Raw genomic sequence first — 17,998 nt, 5'->3', positions numbered from 1 at the left:
AGTAGCTTTACAATGTTGTTAGTTTCTACTGTACAGCAAAATGAGTCAGCCTTACATAAACACGTATTGCCTCCCTTTTGTACCCCTGTCCCATTCAGGTCACCGCAGTGCATTAAGCAAAGTTCCTGTGCTCGACAGTATGTTCTCATTAGCTATTGATTTTATCCAGAGTGTCAATTTTATCCAGAGTGTGTGTGTGTGTCCATCCCAATTCCTCCCACCCCGCTTTCTCCTTGGTATCCATCTATTTGTTCTCTATATCCATATTCCTGTTTCTGCTTTGCACATAAGATTATCTATGCTATTTTTCTAGATTCCATATATATGCATTAATATATGATATTTGTTTTTCTCTTTCTGACTCACTTCATTCTCTTTGATACTCTCTCAGTCCATCCATGTCTCTGCAAATGTCCCAAATTTTGTTTCTTTTTATGACTGAGTAATATTCCATTGTGTATATGTACCACATCTTCTTTATCTGTTCCTCTGTTGATGGACATTTAGGTTATAGGTTTTAATCTTAAGGACTTCTTAATAATCTTCCAGACCTTAGTCTTCATTTCAGTTTCCTGTATAAACCAAAGCTGAAATAATACTGAAAAAAATATTTTTGATACTAATACAGTTGGGTATATTTTTCTCACATAGCCTGAATCTTATTTTTAGCTTCAGCATATGAGTACAAAAGAATAGGTCTACAGTTCCCCATGGTTTACTTGATTTTATCTTTGTGAAGCTCATTACCTAGTCAATAAACATTTGTGTACAGATCCTGTGCCAAGTGCTGTTGATTAAGTGTTGATGACAAAGGAGTAGAGCCCTGACATATGGAAATATTTAAAAGACTCTCTTAAATGAGATCAGCATTCACATAAATACATAAGACATTTACATATCAAAATACTACTATGAAGGGACATGTAATAGAGATGAAAAAGGAGAGTGAAAATGCAGCAAGATAAAGTAGGATCCAGAAAGGCCATTTAGAGAAAATGACATGTAAGTTGCAGACTGAAAGACAGAAAGATGACAAGGGAATTCTAGGAAATGGGAAAATCACCTGCCACAGCTCTGAGACAGGAGAATACCTGTGTATTGGTAACTGAAGCTCAGTATGGCTGGAGCATAATAAACAAGGGAAGGATGCATGCCATGAGGTTGTAGCCAGGATTAGGGGCTCTGTTGTGGAGTGTGATTTTTTTTCCCACAAGCATTAGGAAGCTTCTGAAAGATTTAACCAGGGCAGTGATATGATGTAGTTACTTAAAAAAAAAAATGATTTCTCTCTTTGTCATATAGATAGTAGATGAGGGAGGGGAGTGGAAATAAGCAGATGTGTTAGGGACCCACTGTCAAGTTGAACCAAGGGGTTGACAGTGGTTTGGACTAGTGGTTAATGTAGAGTTAAAGCTGAGTCCATTCATGAGAGACAGGTTACAGGTTTGACATGGTAGGACTACAAATTGTATACAGGTAGGAAGGTGGTAAAGAAAGGATGAAAAGTGAGTATTCTTTGTGTTTGGGGCTGAGAAACTAGGTACAGGGGAGGACCATTCATAAGATGACTCCATGACAGCAGGACTGTCTGGAAAAGTTAGAGTCTATGCTCATGGGAAGGGCACAGGAACTGCAGAAACAGGGCCACTTATATGGAGCAAGGTGGAGAAGAACAGTGCAATTGCAATTTTGTTAGATAGTTTTACAGAGTTGAATAGAACATAAAGTAGTACCCAGTCCAACTGTTGGATTAAAGAGATGAGCAGACTGAAGCTCGGAAACTATAAACTTGTGAACCTGTCTAAATCATCTAGAAAGCCAAAGGGATGTTTTCCTTACCAGGTAATACATTATTTATTTAAATAGTTTCAGTTATTTTAGATGTTTTATTTACTTTCTTGATCATACAGTTGTAGATATTTGCTTCCATTTTTAACTTTGCTTACTTTCCATAACTTCATGTAAAACCCAATTCAAAAATTATAAATTTAGCTACTGAATTTTTACGAAGGCTATGTATTCCAAATACTGAATATACAGAAAAAAATTTTGATGCTGAAAATAATATTAATTGGAAGTTCAAAAGTTTACACTATTTACAAATAGATGTCATTTGAAATAAAGTCCATTTAATTAAGTATGCTGAATTTTAAGCTGGCTTAAAACTCAACATTCAAAATACTAAGATCATGGCATCTAGTCCCATCACTTCATGGCAAATACATATGGAAACAATGGAAACAGTGACAGACTTTATTTTCTTGGACTCCAAAATCACTGTAGATGGTGACTTCAGCTTAAAATTAAAAGATGCTTGCTCCTTGGAATAAAAGCTATGATGGACCTAGACAGCATATTAAAAAACAGAGACATTACTTTGCTGACAAACACTCATATAGTCAAAGCTATGGTATTTCCAGTAGTCATGTGTGAGTTGTACCATAGAGCGAGAGCTGGACCGTAAAGAAAGCTGAGCGTTGAAGAATTTATGCTTTTGAACTGTGGTATTGGAGAGTCCCTTGGACCGCAAGGAAATCAAACCAGTCAATCATAAAGGAAATAAGTCCTGAGTATTCATTGGAAGGACTGATGTTGAAGCTCCAATCCTTTGGCCACCTGATGTAAAAAAACTGACTCATTAGAAAAGACCCTGTTGCTGGGCAAGATTGAAGGCAGGAGGAGAAGAGGATGACAGAGGATGAAATTGTTGGATGGCATCACTGACTCAACGGACATGAGTTTGAGCAAGCTCCGGGAGTTGGTGATGGACAGGGAAGCCTGGCGTGCTGTAGTCAATAGGGTTGCAAAGAGTCAGACATGACTGAGCTGCTGAACTGAACTGAATTATATATGCAACCAGAGTGCCAGTAATTGTATGAGAAAGTGAAAGTGTTGGTCACTCAGTTATGCCTGACTCGTTGTGACCCCATGGGCTGTAGCTCACCAGACTTCTCTGTCCATGGAATTCTCCAGGCAAGAATACTGGAGTGGGTTGCCATTCCCTTCTCCAGGGAGGCTTCCCAATCCAGGGATCAAACTCCAGTCTCCTGCATTGCAGGCAGATTCTTTACTGTCTGAGCCACCAGGGAAGCCCCTACATATGATAAATATATTTTTCATGCAAAAAGAAACTGGAAATGTTAGAGTATTATGTGAAAAAATCTTTGCCTGCAAGAAAAAACTGCCATCTTCTTATGAAGGATTGCTTTAGCCCCTTTGACAGGGGTAGTGAAAAAGAAGTTAAAAACACATCAACATGATTAGCAAATGTGAGCTTAGAAATATCTCACACTTGAAAACAGAATTCTATTATCACCTTTGTAAGGCTGATCCTCTTCCTCCATATTTATGTAACTTTGTCATCTAGAGAAAGATTATGGGAATTTTGAAAATAGCTGATAGTTAAGAAACACAACCATAGCACTTTACTGAATACATAATACAACATTTCCATCTCCTCTAAAAGCCTTTTTAAAATATACCATTATCAGTGTAGCTTGGTAAGGACATTGCCCATGATCAAGCTCTCCTATTTAATCAGGGTAAGAATCCTTTTATCATCATCTGAGGATGATGCTGTGCTGTTTTTCCACCTGGTTATCTCTACTTTTCATTCCTCTTTATGTATTTACATTTTATGTATTCAGACATTCTTTTTTCAAAAGTAAAAAGTACTGCTATACAAATGAGACTAGGTTGTTTATGTCACATGGAAGTTTAAATATAATTTGACCTTATATGGTGTTTGTTAGTTTCTGAGGTTCCTGAATCACTGCTTTAATTTTTCCAAGTGTAACTCATAAAGTTCATCCAGGTGCTGCTCATTATTTCGTGTACTACTCCTAAAGGTACTCATAAGCTGGAGGTATAAAGGGATTCATAGAGAAAATTAGGCTTCTGAATTAGAGATTGTAGCCCCACTATGGACTAGAAATATATTGAGATTATTGAGACGATTTTTAAAAAATAATACACGTTGTAGAAAGAAAACAAAAAAATCCTCTGCACTCTAGCTAGCTATGTGACCTCAGGCGATTTCTTAGTGTGCCCTGACCTCATCTCCTTCATCTCTAATAAGAAAGTTTTTACAAGTCCCAGCTGTTAGGTCTTTTAATGCCTTTGACTTTTAAGATTCCAAAAGGTCTCTTCTGGGTGGTAAATGACAGTATCTTTATTTGCATATTGAATTTTACAGTAAAACATTAACGAGCTACATGGACTTATGCCGCTTTAATATTCTGTGTTTTTCTCAGTCTCTTTTAGGGATTTTATGCAGTTTCCTCAGACATTGACTGATAGAATGGGTGAGGAGATCAAATGGTATGAGCCAGCAATAAAAGAAAAGCAAGGGGGCTTTGGGAAAAATACAGAGTGGCTGGGGTATACTTCTCTCCAACAAAGAGACCAGGGTCACAACTCTAACTCTTTAGAAGTCCTTCTGCCCTTTCAAATGTCTGACTACACAGAAGTCCCACTCATTGCTGGGTTTAAAGTCAGTGCTTTTTGTGTGCACCTGCCTGTAGGAAATGAGGAATATTGGGGGAGGTACAGTCTCTAAGAAACAAGTGAGAATATCTGGTAGATTTTCCTAGACTGTAAATCTTTACATTTCTGCAAGCCTAATGAAGTGACTTATCGTCCTGTAGTGCACCGTAAATCGTACAGACACTTCTTTGTGATCACATTGCAGGATAGAACTAAACTCTAAACACCAAATAGGATTCTCATGATTCTTATAGATGTCATTCATATGGCATATTCATGCTCATTTTTTTCTTATATAGCAATTCTCATTCTTAGCTTTTTGGTTGTTTATGGATTTTTTTTTTTTTTTTTGGTCACTTTAATCATCTTACTCCATATAAGAAATGTAAGTTGGAAATTCTACTTGGAAAAACTATCTTGCTTTTAAACTGGACACTATGAGAAAAAGTACTGAAAAAAAAAAAAAATCCTACACTGATTCCTTTTAGTACCTGAATATTTTTAGAGCTACTTCATTACAATTTCTCAGGGATGGTATTTGGTATTTCCCTTATTAATCTATTATAAACGGTGTTTGAAAAATTATTGGAAAGGCTTAAAAAGTCAGTCATGTATAAATAAAATTAATGAATAGAAGGGAAACCACAGTCAGGAAATGGAAGGAGGAAGCAAATGTATTAACTATGAGGTAAACAGAGCTTTGGTTTTGGAGTGACATAGCTTGAGTTTTCAAAACCTTGCATGATTTGCTAGCTCTGTGACCTTGGGGAAGTTACTTAAAATTTGTGAATATCAGTCTAGTGAGTGTTATTAATGGCAGCTTCTTAGAATTATAGCAAGTATTACATAAAAAACTGCATTTAGTGTCTGGAAGAAGATTGTTAAGATTTATAAGATTACTAAACGTTACTTATGCTGTTAATATTATCATTATTTTCATAATTATGGTATATTATTTCCTTGACAATGCTATTTGAAAATGAAGGGAATTGTAAAACGGTGCTTCTGAAGTTTAAATGTGTATATGAATCATTTGGGTCTCGTCAAAAATGCAAATCTTAGTTCAGTAGGTATTGTTTCTGAGAAGCTCCAGGGGTTGCTGAAATTTTTGGTCCACAGACAGACCACACTTTGTGCAGTAACAAATCTCCATATATAGAAGGTCACAATCATGTCAATTTCTCACATAAAACAAAATTATGGATACAAACAGGGAATTCCTTGGTAGCTTAGTTGGTAAAGAATCTGCCTGCAGTGCAGGAGACCTGGGTTCAATCCCTGGGTCAGGAAGATCCCCTGGAGAATGAAATGGCAACCCACTTCAGTATTCTTGCCTGGAGAATCCCCATGGACAGAGTAGCCTGGTGGGCTACGGTCCATGGCGTCACACGAGTCAGACACGACTTAGCAACTAAACCATCATGGATATAAATACCAATCCATATATCTTCACCATTTAGCATTTATCTCTCACCTTAACGGTATGTGAAAATGTTAGTTGCTCGGTAATGTCTGACTCTTTGTGACCCCATGGACTGTAGCCCGCCAGGCTACACTGTCCAGAGAATTCTCCAGGCAAGAATACTGGAGTGAGTTGCCTTCCCTTTTCCAGGGTATCTTCTCGACCCAGGGACTGAAGCCAGGTCTCCCACATTTCAGGCAGATTCTTTTCTGTCTGAGCCATCAGTGAAGCCCAGTTAATGGTATAATTCAGACTAAAAAATCAACAAAGAAAAAATTCAAATAATCTCTTTATTCATTCAGTAAACATTAGATTACTACCTCTGGGTTACTTGCTGTAGGTGATAGAAAGAGGGCTTTGACACAGCTCCTTAAGAACCCCATTACAAGCTTATTTTTATAGGAATATAGAAGATTTTACATAAATAACCATAATTCTAGACAGATATTGAAAAGCACAATAAAACACCAAAGCAAACTGCTAGAAAAGGTCAGTGTAGGGGGGAATGATCCTAAAACAATATCTGCCTGTAATATTAATTTGACTGTCTTTTCCAGGCAGCCCTCAGCCATTGTCAAACTGAATCTTGCCTTTAAGTTTTGTGTTTTACTATTTCTGGAAGTTCTCAGTTTTTTCATATAATAGCAAATACTTGATGTATACTATGTATCAAACTATTCTGTGTGGGTTTTTTGTAGAGATGAATTAATCCTCACATAATATATAACGGAATCATATATTGTCTTCCTCATTTCACAGATGAGGAAAGGGAGAATCAGAGTCATTAAATTAGCTCAAGTTTCTAAAATTCAGCCCTCACCAGACTTGTTTGCTGCTGAAGCTAAGTCGCTTCAGTCATGTCCGACTCTGTGCGACCCCATAGATGGCAGCCCACCAGGCTCCCCCGTCCCTGGGATTCTCCAGGCAAGAACACTGGAGTGGGTTGCCATTTCCTTCTCCAATGCATGAAAGTGAAAAATGAAAGTGAAGTCGCTCAGTTGTGTTCAACTCTTCGTGACCCCATGGACTGCAGCCTTCCAGGCTCCTCCATCCATGGGATTTTCCAGGCAAGAGTACTGGAGTGGGGTGCCATCCAGACTTGTTTACCCCTTCTCAAATGGTAATACTCCTGGCCTCTTCTCTGAGAAGTTCCCTCCTGCTTTGCTCTCCCCTATTCATCCTCCCCACAAAAGCTTACCTCTTATTTCTTCAAGTAACTTTTTTAACAGATGATTCCACATTAACTTGTGATAGCAGACCTCAAACATATTTGTCATATAAAATAAATGGATAAGTATATAAATGCATGCTAAGTTTTAGCAAATTATTTAATAGCCTAAAGATGTATCTATTCTTCTGCCAAATAAATTTGATTTTAGTATATTCAAAGGCATGACTCCAGTGATAAAAATTTTACCCTATAAGTGAAGCAGATGTTTAACTATGGTATGTTCTAATAGCTCACTTTCATAGTACTGAAGTATATTCCTCTTTCTTCTATCAAAAATGCATGTTATTTTCTGAGATGCAAATGCATGTCACTTCTATTGAAAATAAAGAGATATGGAAAACTAAGAATCATATCTAGTAGAGACCCTTGATTTGCTTATCCTTATTTTTGCTATCCTTATTTTTATGTTGTGCTTTAAGCCTATAGACAATGTATAGACTTATGAATTATGAGCTTTTAAAAATTCATTCAGAACAGATAGTCTTTACATCTTTCAGAACATTTTTTATTTTTGTGAAACATTTTTTTCTCCCAACTACTCACTAGTTTACACTCCTTTCCTTAACTCCACTTTATGAACACCTATACACAAATGAAAAGATATTTTCAAAATTAAAGCCATTTTAGGAGACAATTTTGGTCATAAATAATGAAGTGTGAGATTAAATAACAGGTTTGAGATTCCTCAGCCATACTAGGTCCTGGCTGCCAATCCCTTCTTTAAAATTTCAATAAGATCAAAAAGCAAAATGGGTAAGGGAGGCAAAATTTACAAACTTTCAGTTATAAGATAAATAAGCCATAAAGATATAATGCACAGCATGGTGACTATGGTTTATAATTATTGTTGTTTATTCACTTGTGTTCATTTCCATGGACTGTAGACTGCCAGGCTGCTCTGAGCATGGGATTTCCTGGGCAAGATTACTGGGGTGGGTTGCCATTTCCTTCTCCGGGGGATCTTCCCAACCCAGGGATCGAACCTGTGTCTCCTGCATTGGCAGGTGTGTCCTTTACCACTGAGCCACCAGGGAAGCCCCATAGTTTGTAATAGTGTATTGTATAGTTGAAAAGTTGCTAAGAGTAAATGTTAAAAGTTCTTCACTGCAAGAAAAAATGTGTATGGTGGTGGAAGTGAACTAGATTTTTGTGATCATTTACATATATATAAATATATATATTCAATAAGTATAAATATTGAATTATTGTATACCTGAAACTATTATGTACCCCAATAAAACAAAACAAAACACTACCACCAACAAAATATTCTGGCCTTAGATGATGTGATAATCCCTTGGATATTCTTCCAAACATCTTTCCCCTAGTTCCCTCTGATATCCCTTTTCTGATTTAGAAGTAAAGGCTCACAAGCTCTTATCCAGTCCAAAGTGCATGAATGTGTTACTACGTGATGGTTACCAATAAAAGCAGAAAAGGAATTTTATCATCGTAAGCAGAGAGGCATCAGAGAAATGAGCTAAAACGTGGGAATATGGCTCATAGACATTTGTTCAGTGTCAAAATATTTTCACTAGAAAATCCATTAGATTCAGCTTGAAGTTAAACCATTTTAGAGAAAAACAAAATGAAGCATGTGAAAAAGGTATGTGAAAAAAAAATTGTACTCTATGCTAAGATTAATACCACCCGCAGTGTTGAAAGGTTTGTGGTCTTTTCCTTTGAGCAAGCTAAAAGGTCAGGAAACACAAAGATGCGTGTGTGCTATCATATGCACACTTACTAATTTTTCTCATTATTTCCATAAAGAGATGTACTCTTTCAACAGAGAGTCCCTCTTGGGAGTTGATTTTAGTGTTGTGAGGCAGGCAGCTCTCTTACTTTCATGTATGGCCTTGGCCAACAAGTTCAGATAAACTTTTCATTTATTCAGCAAGAATGTTTAAATTTATTATTATTTGTTCATTACTTTTCGTTACTATACTGTAAATTCCATGAGATCAAAGACCATATCAAGTTTGAACTCCCCACACCTTACACAGGGTTTAGGCAACATTAGCATACATATGTATTTTTTTAATAAATTAAAGAATGATTAAGTTTAAATGCTTTGCTTTCAGCTCTGGTCTAGGATTTTAGATTGATACTATGTGGAAAACAAAATTTGTGGACAGAATCCCTCTCCTTCAGAAGTTTTTGTCTACTTGAACATTAAATATATGAACATTAGATTTTGAGGAAGAATAACTAGGCTTTTGTGTGTATATGAATATTTAACCTAAATCTTATGTCTATTAAACCATTTTATTAAAAGTTCTATTATTTATACAATGCTGGTTAATAGTTTATATGTGAAATAAACTACAAAAAGTTGAGAATAAGCATTGCAAAGAAGAAATAGAGTGTTGTTAACATTCAAAGGAGGGAAATATTTATATTGGATAAACAAATCAGAAAGATTTATGGGTACATGTGCACTGAGTATTGAAGGATAGTTATGACATTATTATGCCAAAATAAATAGGAGAAAAATGTAAGTGTACATATTATCTTTTTGTTTTAATTCAGTTTAGTTTAGTTCAGTCACTCAGTTGTGTCCGACTGTTTGTGACCCCATGGACTGCAGCACACCAGACCTCCCTGTCCATCACCAACTCCCGGAGTTTACTCAAACTCATCTCCATTGAGTTGGTGATGCCATCCAACCATCTCATCCTCTGGCATCCCCTTCTCCTCCTGCCTTCAATTTTTCATAGCATCAGGGTATTTTCCAATGAGTCAGCTCTTTGCATCAGGTGGCCAAAGTATTGGAGTATCAGCTTCTACATCAGTCCTTCCAATGAATATTCAGGACTGACTTCCTTTCGGATAGACTAGTTGGATCTCCTTTCAGTCTGAGGGACTCTCAAGAGTCCTTTCCAATACCACAGTTCAAAAGCATCAATTCTTTGGCACTCAGCTTTCTTTATAGTCCAACTCTCACATCCATACATGACTACAGGAAAAACCATAGCTTTGACTAGACGAACCTTTGTTGGCAAAGTAATGTCTCTGCTTTTTAATATACTGTCTAGGTTGGTCATAACTTTCCTTCTAAGGAGTAAGCATCTTTTAATTTCATGGCTGTAGTCACAATCTGCAGTGATTTTGGAGCCCCTCAAAATAAAGTCAGCCACTGTTTCCACTGTTTCCCCATGTATTTGCCATGAAGTGATGGGACTGTATGCCATGGTCTTAGTTTTCTGAACGCTGAGCTTTAAGCCAACTTTTTCACTCTACTCTTTCACTTTCATCAAGAGGCTTTTTAGTTCTTCTTCACTTTCTGCCATAAGGGTGATGTCATCTGCATATCTGAAGTTATCAATATTTCTCCTGGCAATCTTGGTTCCAGCTTGTGCTTTCTCCAGCCCAGTGTTTCTCATGATGTACTCTGCATATAAGTTAAATAAGCAGGGTGGTGATATACAGCCTTGAAATACTCATTTTCCTATTTGGAACCAGTCTGTTGTTCCATGTCCAGTTCTAACTATTGCTTCCTTACCTGCATACAGGTTTCTCAAGAGGCAGGTCAGGTGGTCTGGTATTCCCATCTCTTTCAGAATTTTCCACAGTTTATTATGATCCACACAATCAAAGGCTTTGGCATAGTTAATAAAGCACAAATAGATATTTTTCTGGAACTCTCTTGCTTTTTTGATAATCCAGTGGATGTTGGCAATTTGATCTCTGTTTTAATTAGAAGTAATATTAATATGAATAAAATAGAATACAGATAGTCATACCTTGATCAGTCTTTTGTGATTATAAGCATAATTTATTCTTAATTAGTTGATTACTGATTGGCATTGATGTACGTGCTTTAAAATTTTTCACCTCCTGTGAACCAATTACATCTCCCTTTATTTCTGAATTGTCTTGAAAATAAAGAGAAATAAAGACCACCCTGAATAATTTCTACAGTGGAACACAGAATGAATAATTAGGTTGGATTTAGTTACAGAAAATCTGATTCTCCTTAATTTACTTAATATTTTTTCCACCGATAATATATATTATTATATATTTGATGTGTGTGTATGTGTGTATGCTCAGACGTATCCAACTCTTTGTGACCCCATGGACTCTAGCCCACCAGGCTTCTCTGTCCATGTAATTTTCCAGGCAATAATACTGGAGCAAATTGCCATTTCTTTCTCCAGATTGTCTTCCTGACCCAGGGTTTGAACCTGAATCTCTTGCATCTCCTGATTGGCAGGTGGATTCTTTGTCACTGCACCACCTGAAGATCAAAGTAAATTTAGTTTTCAATGCTATTTAATAGTCTGGAAGCTTGAATAGATAGTGAATTTTTCATATAAGATTAGTTGAATGATTTCTGCTTTTTAAAAATTTAATATTAGTGAATAATTGCATACTTTTAATCGGAAACAAGTGTGTTATTGGTTTGTGTGTGTGTGCTCAATTGCTTAGTTGGGTCTGACTCCATGGACTGTTTTACTAGGCTTTTTATTGTAAAAAGGTGATACCCATTTTAGGCTTCTTGGAAGAGCAAATAATCTGACCTTTTTCTTCCGAATGTGAAGTTCAACTCACAGGTGACTGAAAATTGATTCTAGTGATATTGAATAGCATTTCCCTTTCCTAATTCCGACTGTGTCCTTTTATAAGTAATCATCATGATTTGCATGCATCTAAACTGTTGTTGCTTGGAGTACTTGACTACTCCCAAATCTCACCATGATTCTGGAAATCATCAGATGCCTGGTGTGTATTTGTTGATATTAATAGTTCTATTATCTTTATTGGTTCAATCACACAATGTCATCTAAGATGCTGCAAGACCTTGTACACAGGGTGTGGATTGTGGGAAATAAAATTTCAGTTTTTATTTTAGACTCAGAAACTGAGAATCTCTGTGACTTTATTCTTTCTTTTTTGGCCATGCCTCACAACTTGTGGATTAAACTGGGGCCTGGGCCCTAACCACTGGACCACCAGGGAATTCTCTGTGTCTCTGTGACCTTCCTTAAGCCGATAAATTACTCAATCTCTTAATTCTTAAAATACAAAACAGAGTTGTGTATAGTGCTTCACAGAATTGTGGCAAAGATTAACTTGTATGGAAATGAGGTTATTAAATAAAGAACCCAATATTTAATAATTGTTAGTTGCCTCTGTAGGATTGCTGGTTTGGGTTAGAAACCCCCGATCACAGCCCACCTGTGTGAAAATAACCACTCTTTGGACTTTTTAGTCCCAGAATCTAGGCATGCTTACCATCTCTGAACAGAGAATAATATTAATGCACATATGTCCTCAAACCACTCATTTGCTTTTTGGCACATGTGAATTACTGGATATGTTTAGGAAGAATTCTGAGGCTATTGATCATTTAAACCGACAAGTGAAGGTTAGATGCCAGAGGGTACAGCTGGTCTCCTCCTCGAGCCCATTTCTCTGGTGGCCACAGAAGACATCTCTGTGGCTCCTAGGACCCCAGGGTCAGGCAGGAGGGACTTAACCGCACACCATCTGCCAGGGAGGAGCGGGGAACCTCCTGTTTAGCACCACGGACAGCTCGCGTGTCTGGAGGAGGGAGGCGGCGGGACTCTGCTCTGCGCCACCGCCAGGAAGACGGAGTGCAGTAGCGGCAGACGGGGGAGGAGAGCAGAGAGGAGAGGAGGGACGGCTGCTCCAGTGTGGGGAGTGGAAGAAAACCGGGAGCAGCCTGAGCAGCAGGTCCGGGGGTAGACGCTCAGCTCCACTGCCTTCCTCACTCAGGCAGACGCTGCTGAGCTCCCCCGGGTTGTTTCCCAGTCCCGCTGGGCGGAGGCTGCCGTCTAGACCTGACTCCAGGTGAGTTAAGCAGGCAGATCTACTGAAAGGTCTGAAATAGAGGTTTCGAATTGTCGAGGCTTAGCCGCTTCTCAAGCGCTGGGGGCTTTGCAGTATTTCACAAAGTCACAAACAGACTGGTCTTAGCGTTGGCCGCACAGGCTGAGGATGGGCAATGCAGAGGGGTGGGATGGGGTGGGGGGTTGTGACCCTCCCGGCAAGGATGGGGTGGTTTAGAGGAATTCAACTGAAGTGAGTGGGCTTTAAAAATGTCTCCAAATGCACACGTTATATGTAAGCCTTCTCAACAGGCATTTGTTTTGCTGGCAGCCCATTTTGTCCTTCTAACCCTCCTCGTTTTTGGCTCAAGATCTGTTCGCCAAGCCAAGTCAAAGGATTTGGAAGGTGTGGATTTAGGGGATCTGGGTACACAACGGGACAGGGCAACCTTGCCGTCTAAGTGGAAAGTGGGATTTCTTTTTCCCTGATCTACCAGAGGGTAGCCCTCTGAATAACTGGAGGTTCTTTTGCTCCGTGTCCTCCCTAAGCCTCTTAAAAGGCTAGAAACTTCAGGCTATCTAGAGGCGCTCTGAAGTCTGATGGTAATTTAGCTTAATAGTCATGGTGATTCATTCATCTCTTCTTCATTCTTTGTTTGCAAATTATTCACACTTTGGATTTCTTTAAGATCACAACTTGTAAGTGTCTGACTGAACAGGTAATATGTTTCTCATTCTGCAAATGCATGGGAAAGTGATGAGTTCACATTGAGAGGAAAGCAAGTTTGTTTTCAAGGAGGAGCTTTGGTGAAAGCGAGTGATGAAGAAATTGTGGGACAAAGTTAGTAAAATTTCCCACAGAACTCACTTAATTTTTTTTCACATTTGCTTCACTTAAAAAAATATATATATGTATAATTTGTGTGCGTATGTGTGTGAGCAGCAAATCTCCTAAAATGTATTATAAGTTTATTGGGTGTAGAAGTTACTTTATAACTAGATACAGGCTCAGTCATGTTTGACTCTCTGCGACTTTATGGGCTGTAGCCCTCCAGGTTCCTCTGTCCATTGGGATTTCCCAGGCAAGGCTACTGGAGTGGGTTGCCCGTTCCTACTCCATTCTTACTAGGAGCATAATCATAATTTGCCATGGCCACAAGAGTGTTCTAAACATTTTGCTTTTGGGTGGTTGGGGTAGCTATTTCTGTTTTTTGATTCAATACTTCCTCCATGGGCCTTGCTGGATACTTTTTAGTAGAGTTGGTATGCATACAACTAGTCATGTGGGCTACTGTGCATTTAGATAGTAGTGAATTATACAAATTATAAATTTAGCAAATAAATATAAGAATTGAAGTTTGGGGATGAAATTTAAATATCTTCCCATATTTACTAAATTTTCTAAAAGGGCCAGTGTCATTTTATACTTAAATGAGAACTTACTGGTTTTTCACATTGAGACATATACATCTCAAGTTTTAGTAATTAAAGTATAATATTTTACTTTGCTCTTGTTTTAACTTAACATCAGCCTGGAATTAACATATTCTTTTTGATGTCTGCCACTGTAAGCCAGGTTCTTTCATATGTATTCCATTTCTAATAACATCTAGAGTTTAGATAGGACAGTAATGCTTGTTCCATTTTTTCAGGTAAAGAAACCATGATATAGTGGAATTGATTTTCCCAAATTTCTACAATTTCTATATTGTATATAGAATAAAATAGAACTATTCTAATTATTATAACATAATAGTGTTGTAAACCGTGAATTTAAGCTTCAGCTATTCAACTAAAAATTCAGTTCTTGAAAAAAAAATGTACTGCTGCTTTTAGTTGAGACTATTGCAATAGTGATACATGAATACTACTTATGTAAAAATATCTTAAAATATATCTTGTTACTTCTTATTTATTAAGACTGGTTTCACTTTTTATGTAAAGGATGCTTTAATCATGCAGAATTGTGCTCATAGTCTCACCTTTAAGCAATTATGAAAACTCCTAACAGCTGACTTTGTGTCCTCCTTAGTAGAGTGGATTGAAAGGCCATCTCAGTATTATACTAAGAATATTCTGGGGAAGAGTTTATGTCTTATAAGCAAGATAGAAGACTGTCTACATTTAAATGCGTCTTAAAACGGCAAAGTTCTCACCTTGAATCTATAGCTACAACTTTCTTTCAGAGTAAACTGCCAGACTTGATATTGAACAGTCTTTAAGATACTTTGAGCACACTGGGAGATATTGTATATCTAGTGTAGGATGTATGAGAAGAGGAGGGTTAGGAACTGAATGGCTGTATGTTTTAATATGTGGCCACATTCATAAAAAGTTTCCCGTGCAATATATGTCATGAGAGCTTTGGTGTCTGATATGATGTAGTTCAAAGTAAGCTCATTATAACTTGTGGGAGTGAAAAAACCTATAATCTTGATTCAGCTTTTTCCTTTTCACTCTTCAGTGATAAAAATCTGCTCTACATTGGCCCTTAAAGAGCCCATTTGAGTTTCAAAACGGGTTGTTTTTTTGCCCCGAGGAGGAGTTGTGTTTGTGTGTATAGGCACACTCAGCAGACAGTTAAGGAATATGAGAAGAAAGTGAGCAGGAACAGTAAATACTTTACAGGAAATTTCTTGAAATCTCATATACTTTGAAACTGTTTTTCCATTTCACACACATAACAGTCGTAGCTGAATTTGGGAACTAAAGATGTGGTACACAACTTTATATCTGCTTGCAGAATTCCAGCCCACTCATTGCTCAGATGTTCTTGAATGTATCTGGATAATAAATTCTATGGCTCTTGACCATCTGATCAATTCCCTTTAGGTCCTGGCACAAAAAGGATAGCTTAAATGATTTTTTTTTTTTTTAATCTCAAGATGTCCTCTTCTCTCAGAACCCATAGAGCAGCCCAAGCAGGGTATGTGTGAGGCTTCTCTTCATTTTAACCTTTCTGAGAGAAGAGGTCCTCTTGAGAGTATAAACCAACGCCTTATTTCTCTTCCTTTGCAATAATTTCACATAGACAGCTGAGCAAGGAAGGATGGTGATAGAATAAGAGAATATATATATACACACATAACTTTATTCCTCAGGAAAAAATTAGGAGCATTGTACAAGTGAACATACTTATTCAGAAATAGTTATCGACAAACATTTTTGATCAAGAGAGATTTGTATACACATTTTAGCAGAATAGTCAATTTCTAGTCATTTCTGAACGATATAGGAAGTTGGAAATAAGATGAATAATAGGACTCAATTCTGTTGGGGAACAATGGGAGCCAATACAGACTGTATACAGGGCAAGGGAATGGGGCAGTTTTTTCAATAAATCATTATTAAGAGCTGATCTAGAAAGAGTGTTGAGGAACATTGTTGTTCAGTTGCTAAGTCATGTCTGACTCTTTGTGACCCCATGGTCTGCAGTATGCCAGGCCTTCCTGTCCCTCCCAGAGTTTGCCCACATTCATGGGAGACATTAATGCTGTAGAATTTCTGAAAAACCTTAAACACAGGCTGTCTCCCTGATATTGTTTGAGCCGTGTGCATGAGAATAGTGAGTGCTGAGAAGGTGTGTGTAGAATAGTCACAAATTCTGCTATCAGAGTATAATGAACATGCATTGATGAAAGTGAGTGCTTATTTCACATATGTAATGCTCATTTGGTCAAGAAATTGGATAACAATTTGTAACAGTGTGAATTGCCTTTTGGACTTTGCTTTCCTAAAAGGGCCACGTTCACCTGTTTTGTTGTTCATTTGCTAAGTCATGTCTGAGTCTTTTGTGACCCCATGGACTGTAGCCCACCAGACTCCTCTGTCCATGAGAGTTCCCAGCCAAGAATACTGGACTGGGTTGCCATTTTCTTCTCCAATGTTCACTTAGTTGCTCATTTTAATATGAATAGTTCAGGGGGCTGTTTTTTTTAACCATCTCCATGAGATACTATGGAGATGGTTAGAATTTAAATTTTAGTGTGTATATATTCATTATGATCTTCATCTCTGATCCCCCTTTATGATGATACTGATTGCATGAGTATTTTGGGAGGTTTAAGGCAGAAAAATACAAAGACATATGATCAGTGGACATAGTTAGCAACCACAGTTTTCATGCAATCATTTCACATGTCAAGGTAAATTTGGACAAATATCTTTTATTTATGACTTGGTAAGAGATGGTAGAGAGATTGGTCTTAGAATATTGAATTTAACACACATTTTTAATTCTTAAAATGGGCGACATTATAGGAAAGAAAAAGCAGAAGTCACTGAACAAAAATTTTGTCATGTGTAATTCATGGATTATTCTAATTTGTTGAACCAAATCTTTAAATGTATTATTTAAGCATATGAAGAATTATAGAAAATTATGCTGTTTTATGCAAATATATACTTAATGAACTGTATTGTAGGTATAGGAATAGACAAGCCAATTATTTTTTACTGAGTGAAGAATTTCCTTTTTTTAAATTCCAAACTAAACTCTCAGCTTAGTGTGATGTGCTATGTATTACCTGAGCTCCAAAAAAAATTGCCATCAAAAGGGATTCATATATTTAACTTAGTAATTCTCATACTAAATAATAATAAGGATAAATTATAGCACACTTCAGTTCAGTTCAGTCACTCAGTCATGTCTGGCTCTTTGCGACCCCATGAACTTCAGCATGCCAGGCCTCCCTGTGCATTACCAACTCCCGGAGTTTACTCAAACTCATGTCCATCGAGTGGGTGATACCATCCAGCTATCTCATCCTCTGTCATCCCCTTCTACTCCTGCCCCCAATCCCTCCCAGCATCAGAGTCTTTTCCAATGCGTGAACTGTTTGTATGAGGTGGCCAAAGTATTGGAATTCCATCTTTGGTATCAGTCCTTCCAAATAACACCCAGGACTGATATCTTTTAGCATGGACTGGTTGGATCTCCTTGCAGTCCAAGGGACTCTCAAGAGTCTTCTCCAACACCACAGTTCAAAAGCTTCAATTCTTCGGCACTCAGCTTTCTTCACAGTC

At 37.5% G+C, this 17,998-nt stretch overlaps 1 long non-coding RNA gene across 14 annotated transcripts in view; it reads left to right on the top strand.

Annotated features, from left to right (window-relative positions):
* LOC147380220 (uncharacterized) overlaps positions 1–17,998 on the top strand; it is a 325,705-nt gene that overhangs the window by 61,083 nt on the left and 246,624 nt on the right. For 2 of the 14 annotated variants that reach the window (XR_015167431.1, XR_015167427.1), the window contains exon 4: positions 6,707–7,491. The exons of the other annotated variants lie outside the window; for them this stretch is intronic. This is a non-coding gene — a long non-coding RNA (uncharacterized LOC147380220). Of the gene's footprint in view, positions 1–6,706; positions 7,492–17,998 lie in introns of those variants that run through there. 14 annotated transcript variants of the gene reach the window in all.

Source organism: Bos grunniens, chromosome 1 (genome assembly GCF_055505025.1).
Source record: "Bos grunniens cultivar Pamir isolate PY7600 chromosome 1, Bosgru_T2T1.0, whole genome shotgun sequence".
Lineage (NCBI taxonomy): Eukaryota > Metazoa > Chordata > Mammalia > Artiodactyla > Bovidae > Bos > Bos grunniens.
The sequence above is the reverse complement of the archived record's forward strand: the minus strand, read 5'-3'. Positions and strand labels throughout refer to the sequence as shown.